Source organism: Tupaia chinensis, unplaced genomic scaffold (genome assembly GCF_000334495.1).
Source record: "Tupaia chinensis unplaced genomic scaffold, TupChi_1.0 Scaffold000350_1, whole genome shotgun sequence".
NCBI lineage: Eukaryota > Metazoa > Chordata > Mammalia > Scandentia > Tupaiidae > Tupaia > Tupaia belangeri.
Window position 1 is genome coordinate 4,263,944 of NW_006159844.1, and position 9,953 is coordinate 4,273,896.

Here is a 9,953-nt window from a genome sequence, read left to right on the forward strand (position 1 = left end):
CCTGCTGTGCTTTGAGGGCAATGAAATGACTGCAACCCTGAGAACTTTTTCTCCCTCCCCTGCAGTTGGTATAAACACAAGGGCCATTTTGATGATCATATCGACACCTCAGCAACAAGTGCTTCCCAGGTGCCAACAAAATGTCACTTTCCAAAGGGTTAAATGAACCAAAAGGCCTCAACCACAAATATTCTTTTTCTGCACCTATTTAGTATGCATACCTATTAAACAAAACAATGGGCATAGATTCATATCCTGTCTACAAATAATCGAATGATACAAGAACAAATCTACCACCAGCGGCTTCCTCCCATGCTATGCTTTGACTGGGAGGGGAAAGCCAAGTTTCGAGCTGAGTCTAGCCTGACTCAGGCCTTAACTTGTGAGTCCTGCTATTCTAACCCTTTCTCTTGATCTGCTTTTCAGCTTGTCTCAGAGCACACAGCTCAGAGCAGCAGGGAAGTTGCTTAGCAAAGGGCCACCCACTTGCCTATTATTCCTTCCTTGCCTGTGACATGACACAAGAACAAAGTAGACATTAACCGCTACATTAAACCCAGAAAGAAAGTAATCAGTAACCTGTTATTCCCTTAATAAAGGGAAACACATGCAGTGTGAAATCCAGAAGACTAATCAATAGCCGCAGACAATGCAATGTGCCAAACAAATTGCAAATCAATTAGAATCCTTGTTTTCTTTGAAATGGTTCACTATATCTAAAGCAATTACTCCTTCATTAGACCTAATTTAACAGCATGACTGCCCTGGCTACAACTGGCAGCGTCTGGCTATCAAATGGAAGAATGGCAGCTTATTTCTGTCTGTCTGTGAGTCTAGCACCAATCAAAAAAAAAAAAAAATTGAATTCCTTTATATGGGAGAAACTTTAATGAATGGGTGGCTATTTGTTTTAATCAAAATATCGATACCAGAATGAGGGTTCCCTGACCCCCCAAAAAATTAAAAGAGAAAAGAACCAAAGAACTATTGAATAAAATCTATAATTTTTAGAAAAGTATTTTTTTTTTCTTTTTATGCTCTCTTCAAACAAATAAAAATGGCATTGAAATATGTAAAGTCTGTGGGCTCTTCAAATCTAACATGCTACTTGTTACTTGTTTTAGGACTTCGGAAAAGGCAACCTTGTTTCTTAAAGATTTGGAATATTCTTGCAAATGATCACCAATGAAAGTACTAATTCACTTTATTGTTCGAACTACTTAAAAATAGTTTTATTGAGGTAGGAATTATGTACAATAAAATGCACACATTAAAGTGTTCGTTTGATGAGTTCTGCAAATATATAGTCATGCAACACCACCTTAATCATGATGTAGAATAGTTCCATCGTCCCAACAAGTTCCCCTGAGCCCTGTCACAGTTGGTCCCCTCCCCCACAGTTGGTCCCCTGTTTGTCATCCCATTTCACTTTTAAAAAGCTTCCCATCCTGTGATGGTATGGAACTAGAAAACCAAGTGAATAAGGTTTTTCTACCAGTTTAGGGTAAATCATTTTGACCTTGTTTGAGGCAGCAAGTCTAAGAACCTAAAGAAACGATTACGGAATCTTCGGAAAGGAAATACACCTTGAGAGACTAAACCATTTCTGGAAGGTGAAGTAAATATTCCTAAGTGAACTGAAAACATTTTAATAGTCATCAATTTTTTATATTACTAAATCTCCTTGTTCAAAAGTTCTACTTTCCTCTTTTTGAGGATCATCACAGTTCTGAGTTGTTTTGTTTTTAATTTAGTTTTTCTATTTTTTTTTCTGATGAGGCAATATGTTTTGATTATATGAAATTCCAACATTACAGAATTATACAAAGTAATAATGAGATTTCTTCTATTTCCATTTCCCCCAGTACCCAAATCTCTACGTACAAGGATGTTCTTTATGGCACTGAGATAATAGGAAAACATTGGAAGCGTGGGAGTTTGAGCATTAAATGAAGTCATACCCCAGCTTGCTTCCCTTATAACAGCTTTTACTACCCCTCCCCCTAATCCTCCCTCTTCACCTCACATCAAATGGCTTTTTATTCTCTGTATCCTTTGCCTTTCTTCTTCTTTTCTTTTGAGTTGGGTGCAAAATAATTCCTGTACTGAGGGTACTATATCTTTTACAGCCAACCAACCCATTTCCCTTCTCCACTTCTCCAAAGAAAACATTCTCTGGAAGTTTTTACATTCGTAATGTAACTTTGTGCTACCCCCGCATTGCACACCATCTCACATCCTTGAATCTTTCACTACTAACGCTGTCTTTCAAATTATTTTTTGTTTCTATTGGTTAGACAAACACTTATAATTTGCTCCAGTCAATCAGTTAATCGATTGATTAATCAATCAATGCATTCATTGAAGGCTGGCTTCCCACTCAAGTTCAACTGGTTAGTCCTGGGAGTTTATCTGCAACTCCAAAAAAAAATCATTTGTGATGGTGGGGGATGGGAAGAGGGCATTATTAAGTTTAATTACCTTCTTTCTTTTTTTTTTTCTAAAGAACTTTTAAATTTATTTACATTTATTTTATTTTATTATTATTATTTTATAATTTGACAAGAGAAAGACAGAGAAGGAGAGGGAAAGTGAGAAAGCAAGCCATCAGGTCCAGGACTTGAACCACAGTCATCCAATGTGGGGAGTCCAGCGTATTCACCACCATGCCACCTGCCGACTCTTAATTACTTTCTAAAGATGATTTAGTTTGACACTTAAGGTTAAGCAAAAGCTGAGGTAAAGGGAAGCAAGAAAGAACGCACCCTCTGTGACCTCTCCCTGCTGACCTGAGAGTAGAAAAGGGCTTAGTCATTGATGCGCCAATCTCAGGGCTTGGCTAAAGATGGAGTGGCCTTAGGGAAATGCTATAACCATCTGAAGAGTATCTTTTTTTTTAAAATGTGATAAAATCTTTCTTAACCTATTGCTGTTTATGCTCAGATTTGTGGGCACAGAGAATGTCTCCATAGGCACTGTTGTCCAAACCATTGGGTGCACTTCTTCCCAGTGCTTTGCATGCGGCAAGGTAACTGTTAGCCAACCAGTAAGTGAGCACTTAGGCCGTGCCCAGTGCAGTTCACCACGTGGCAGTTAAGGAAGAGGGAAGGATTGGGCCTCCAACCAACAATACAGTGACCACCATGTAATTCAATGCCTGATAGATCAATGCGAGCTCCTCTACAGAGAGAAGTGGCAAATCTATGCTTTGTGAGACAAGGAGCTCCTTTATCTTTAGGAAAGATAAATCAAATTTTAAAAGTTCCCACTAGAAAGTCTTGAGAGAAAACTCTTCACTTATAATTTTATATCCTGATATCCTCACTATGTAAGTTGCTGCTGGTATTTTTTGAATCATTAGCAGTGATTTAATTTTTTTTTTTTTTTTTGCAAAGCAATGTCTTACCCAAATGAACCATCCGATGGCTCTGGTTTGTACATTTCACATCATTACTGCACATGATGGGGAGACCTGATACTTGTGAATATACAGATAAAAGCCATAACGGAATGGTGACAGAACAAATGAAGCCTGTTCTTCAAAGTAAGCCCTGCCCTTTTGTTTGTTCTGCTATAGAAAAAGTGAATAGACGGGTCTTTTGCAAACTTTCGGGGTACCAACTTTTCATCCCCTGCCCCCAACCCTGGGATAATAATTTTGATTATTGAGTTCTTTTCCCTTTCATCTCCTATTGACTATCAATATGAATATTTCATCCACCTTGGGTGAATGTTTAACTAATACAGTTCTTCATACAAATGCAAACTTCCTATTTACCAGCCTCTGGTGACTCGGCGTCTTGCACCAGAGTGGTATCACTCAGCTTCAGTTGCTATAGCATTTTCAAGAACCTCTCTGTTCTTGTCATAAATTATCTTTAAGTGAAAAAAGCTCAAAGGAGGTCTGCAGCAAACTGTATCAAATAACGAATTTGTAAGCAGTGGAAGAAAACACTTATGTTACTTATGCTCTTCTCCCATCGATTGTTCTGTGACCCTTCTTTGGGATACAGATGAGCATAACCCTGAAAAATGTTTGTGTTGTCTTTCTTTAACTGGCAGCCTGCGGGCTGCATGATCTAATAAATATTGGCAGGGCCAAATGAAATAATATAGAAGAGCTTCTCTTCTTTAAAGTCCACAGACCAAGAGACTCTTGTCACTTGTTAATATCTCCATCAAACACTGAAGTGTTAACATATGTGATACGACCACGCAATCAAGTAAGGACCGATTTGTTGACTAATTAAACCAACACAACAAGCTCTTTAGCACCTACAAGTGACAAGTTTAGAGCAGGCAAGTGGAAACTCTCAATTGAGCCCCCTTTTATGAGACTATCATGCCAAATTCAATTCTGACTGAGTAGTATTTGAATGTACTTGACTTCCACCATGTGCTGACATGCTTACAATAATTCATCATGGGTGACAATAGCCCAATATTAGAGATTTATGATATATACAAAACAGTTACCAATGAAATGTAGCCCTTACGTGGGTCTGCTTCCCTTACCCACTGCCTATTGATATTATAATTAATGGTCAATTACGTAGAGAAAGGAAAATAGAAAATAGTCATTACTGGTTTCAGTCATCATTGGATTTTTTTTTTTTTTTGGCAAATTCTGAAGGTAAACGAAATCATTTCCACAGCATTTGGCAGTTGCTTCAAAATAATAAATGGACATAGAAGCCCAGTGTTCATGACTCGTTTTAGAAATGAGAATGAGCTGATCATAATATTCTAAAGGATACCAAGTGTAGAGTAAGTTTTCCGAGAATTAGGAAAACATCCCAAGATGCATCTCTGTGTAAGTAGATAACATGCATGTCATGTCTGTGCACAGATGGTGACTACACGTATGTTTTATAATCAGTCTCCTTGTTTATAAAATGAAGCAGCTCCACTATCTAAACTTTAATGGCCCTTGGTGTGACCTCTCCATGTACAGGTTAATGGAAAGGGAAGCAGAACCTTTCTGTTTATCTGTAGCATGCAGTTCATCCCTCTTTTCTATACACTCACATGTTTTTTTGCTCTTTATATGCACATATTAAAATATTCTGTGTCCAACACGAACCCTCTTCTGATTCACCCAATCCTTGTTTGCTGGACAATTCTACGTAGAACAGGGTCAAACCTGGTAAAATACCAAGCAGGTTCTCAGCAAACTGTGAGATTGCTCTCCAGACCGTAAGTGTTCACATTCTGTTCATCAAAAGAGCTCTCTGATAATTCCCCCACCTTGTGATGAAAATGACTGATTCCATACTACCTGCAAGTTCTGCCTCCTGCCCCCTAACTTGATTTCTGAGAGATTCGCACAGGGCCATTCTCATCAAGAGAGAATTCTCTTACCCCCACCCCTCATCTTTGTTAGAAATTTACTTATTTGGGATAGACAATGGAGTCACAAAGTTCAAAAATCAAAATGGTATAAAATATAATCCATTGAGAAGACTTGGTCCTAGTTCATAGTTCTGTCTCTGGCTACTCTGTTTCCTTTCTCTCCTTTTGGAAAATCCACTTGTTAGTGTCTTATATATCCTTCTAATGTTTTCTTAGGGAAATATAAGGGTATGTACATGTATCTATTTTTGCTTTTTGTCTAATGTACTAACCAAAGTTAGCATACTGTATCTTGTTTTCTTGTTTTTCTTCCTTAACATACACTACAGATATTTCTAAATCTGCACAGAGACATCTGCATCAAAAATGAGAACCTTATTCCTCTGCCAGGAATCCAAGCCTTCTCTTCTTAGGGGAACTGGATGGAACATCTAGTTTCCTTAGGGGAAACTAGACTCTGTCCCTTAAGCCCAGAGTGAACCCTTTAAGAGACCTTTTGAAAAGCCAACTGCTGGAAAGGATGGTATAGGTTAAGGTACTGAAGAAGACATGGGGGAATCAGCAGTTAGCGTAATGGCTATGTCACTGGACTCCCACATAGTCAACTGTGGTTTGTGTCCTGGTGGCTTAAAACTCACGCCAGGCGTGTGTGCGTGCGTGCCCAAGATCCTGAGAGGAGAATGGAGGAGAAGGGATTGCGGCGTGACCCTCCCCCCTGGGGGGTGTTTTCTCGCTTTTTGTCTCTCTGTCTCTCTCTGTCTGTCTGGCGGGCGTCCGCGCCCTATAGCGAAAAAAACCTCTCCAAAAAAAAAAAAAAGACATGGGATAAACTAGCATGGAGTCCAAGTGTTTAAGCAGTCAAATGGTCCAAAGAATTCTTCTAGGAATTATAATCTCACTTTGTGAATTCCTTTTTTTCCCCCTCTCAATAAATTTCACTAAGTTCAGGGGCAAGGCTCCCTGAAGCCTGCTCTCCATCTGGTTCCCAAAGTTTGGAGTTACTTAAAGCCAAGCAGGACTTTAGTCTCTCCAGACCTACCCCCACTCAAACAATACTTAGTGTTTGTTTAGTTTTCTTCTTCTAGTTTGAAAATTACTGTGTTTGTCACCTGGAAATTTGTAGAACATAGAAGCATACATGGAAGAAAATTAGTATAACTCACAATAGTAGAAGAGAAAGCCACACGGAATCTTTTTTTTTTTTTTTTTTTTTTGAAAGAGATTTTTCCTTTGTGGTAAGAGATTTTTGCTATTGGGTCTGAGTGCTTGCAGGAGAGACAGGGAGAAACAGAAGAAATCATCCCCTGGGGGGATGGCCACACCACAATCCCACCACAATCCCTTCTCCTCCATTCCTCTCTCGGCATTTTGGCACACATATACACATGCCCAGTGTGAGTTTTAAGCCACCAGGTCCGGGACTCAAACTGTGGTTTACTACACGGGAGTCCAGTCAAGTAACCATTACACCATCCGCTGGTCCCACTATTGGTATTTTGATATAGAGTCTTTTGGATTTATAAATAGAGATAATTTAAAACTTACTGCTTTGTAAACTTTATTTAGTTATTTATTTATAGTTCACATAACTAAAAAAAGACTATATTTTTAGAACAGTTTTAGGTTTACAAGAAAATAAGTGGAAAGTACGGAGTTTTCACATCCCCATGGCCTTTTTTACTATTTCACGAGAATTATCGGAAGTCCTATAACTTGATTTTTAAATGTTTCATAATATTCTATCACATATATATGCATCTCTAATTGATATCTTATAGAACAGATTGTTCATGCTCACATTCTTTATATTATTATAAATAATTCAGCCATCAATATCTTTATAAATTTCTATTTGTCCAAGTTTCTGATTATTTCCTACAAGAGAGTCTTGAAAGTAGAATTGCTATGTCAAAACACATGTGCCTTTTTTTTTTTTAAGGGAGATTTTTACCATAGGGCATGTGCACTCACCAGAAAGACAGAGACAGAGGGACAGAAAGTGAGAAATTGCCCCCAAGGGGAGGATGGCCATGCCACAATCCCTTCTCCTCCAGTCTCCTCTTGGGATTTTAGGCACGCACACACACGTGCCTGGTGTGAGTTTCAAGCCCCTGTTTCCAGGACTTGAACCACAGTCAACTATATGGAAGTCCAACAACTTAACCACTATGTCATCTGTTGATTCCGACATGTGTATTGCCAAGTTGGTTTGGATGTATTTTCAAATACCAAATTGTCAGGAAAGTCATAATGCATTTTTGCATAGAAAAGAACTTCATGACTTTCCTGACTACCTAACATAAGGTGGTTACAGAGATCCGAAAAAGTCAGCAACTCGAGTTTCCTATGTTAGAATCAAAGTCACTGTAAGAAAGTGAGACCCTTGTTCAAGTGAGTATGCGTCCCCACCCTGAACAGTGAGAAGCTGCAGCTGGGAGCGATGCAGGTGCGGTGGAGAGCGCACTGTGAGAATGCCGGAACTAACCCTTTATACCAAGGTCTGGGCCGGGGCTCTAGCCTAATAGACGGCAGACCTCAGTATACAGTGGAAGGTGAAGGACAAGGCTTATAACACCTGCAAAGGAGGAGTTTGAGGTTGCTTAAAAAAAGACAAGGAGAGACAGGGAGTGTGATCACTCGCCAGAGAGAGCGAGCAAGGGAGTAGAGAAAGTGAGAAGGTACCTCTCATGGGGGATGGTCATGCTGCAATCCTGCCTCCCCATTTCTCCCACTCCTTGGAAATTTGGGTACCCACACACATGTACCTAGTGTGTTTTTCAGGCCACACAGCCAGGATTCAAACCATGCAGTCAGTCATGTGGGATCCAGCTGCCTCAACCACAACACAACCCCAGAAATACCTTCTTAGTGCCAGCATTTCCTAAACTAGGAATATGTATACTGCTATTTTTTTGGTATATGTATGAAAACATTTATTGTAATGATTATAACTATATTTTATTTTGTATTAGAAAAATTGATGATTAACATATCAAAATTAAAATTTCATAAGTATTTCTTTTAAAAATCTAAGTTAAAAAACAGTAACAAAAGTGACTTAGATTAAGGCACTTTTTTTTCTTAAGAGAGATTTTTGCTATATAGGGCATGTGCACTTCCTGGAAAGACAAAGAAAGACAGAAAGCAAGAAATCACCCCCACCCCCAACCCAGAGGGAATATCCACGCTGCAATCCCTTCTCCTTCATTGTCCTCTCAGGATCTTGGGCATGCACACACACACGCCCGACATGAGTTTAAGTCACCAGGTCCAGGATTTGAACCACGCTCAACTACATGGGAGTCCAGAGACATAACCATTATGCCATCTGCTGGCCCTTGGTTTAAGGTACTTTTATTTTTTATTATGTATTATTATTTTTTATACATTCAATCACTATATATCATTTAGATTGTAAAGAGACTTTACCCAGCATGATATACACCTCAGACTAGTCCAGTTGAGAATACGATACGCCTCATCATCAACAGGTAATAAACCATATCTATGTCCCACAAATGTATTACCTCTCTGTTTTTTCCCCAAACTTCCTTTCTTACATTCTTCCACTTTCCCACTCTCCTTCCACTTTGTCCCATGACCATAACAATTTTCAATGCTTTTATATCCTCCAGTCTTTCAGTCTCTACCATAGAGTGTAGACAGTCGGTATATGTTACATGGAGACATACAATGTCTCTGTTTCATAGTCTGAACTGCTTCACTCAGCAATAAATCTTCCATATTCATTCGCTTTCTATCAAATGTCAGGGTCTTGTTGTTTTTTATGGCTTAGTAGTATTCCATGGAGTATATGTATCACACTTTTTCAATCTATTCAGCTGTTTGTGGATATATGTGTTAGTTCTATGTCTTAGCAATCGTGAATAATACTGCAACGAATATAGATGTGCAAGCACTTTTCTGACTGAGCATTCTCCTGTCCTTTGGGTAGATACTCAGGAGTGGAATTGTTCGATCATATCGTAGTTCTATCTGAAGGTCTTTGAAGAACCTCCATATTGTTCTCCACAGTGGCTGGACCAATTTACATTCCCAACAACAATGTAGGAGAGTTCCCCTCTCACGACATCTCTGCCAGCACTTATCATATATATATTTTTAATCTTCGCCATTTTGACTGGGGTTAGGTGGTATCTCATTGTAGTTTTGATCTGCATCTACCTTATGATGAGGGATGTTGAGCATTTTTTCATATGATTTTTGGCTGTTTATATTCTTACCTTAGAGAGTTTTTTGTTCAGCTCATTTTCCAATCTTTTAATTGGGCTAATCATTTTCTTCCAGGTAAGACGTTTGAGTTCCCTGTGTAGTCTGATTTTCTGTCCCTTATCTGAGGCATAGTTTACAAAAATTTTCTCCCATTCTAAGGATTGTCAATTCACACTAATTACTATGTCTTTTGCTGTGCAGAAACATCTTAATATGATGTAATCCCACTTGTCTATTTAAGGTACTTTTAAAACTCTATGTAGGGGTGGTACAGTGGTTATGACTCTGGAATCCCACATGGCCAGAACCCGGTGGCCTGAGAATCATGCCAGGTGAATGTGTGCATGCCCAGGATCCCAGGAAGAAAA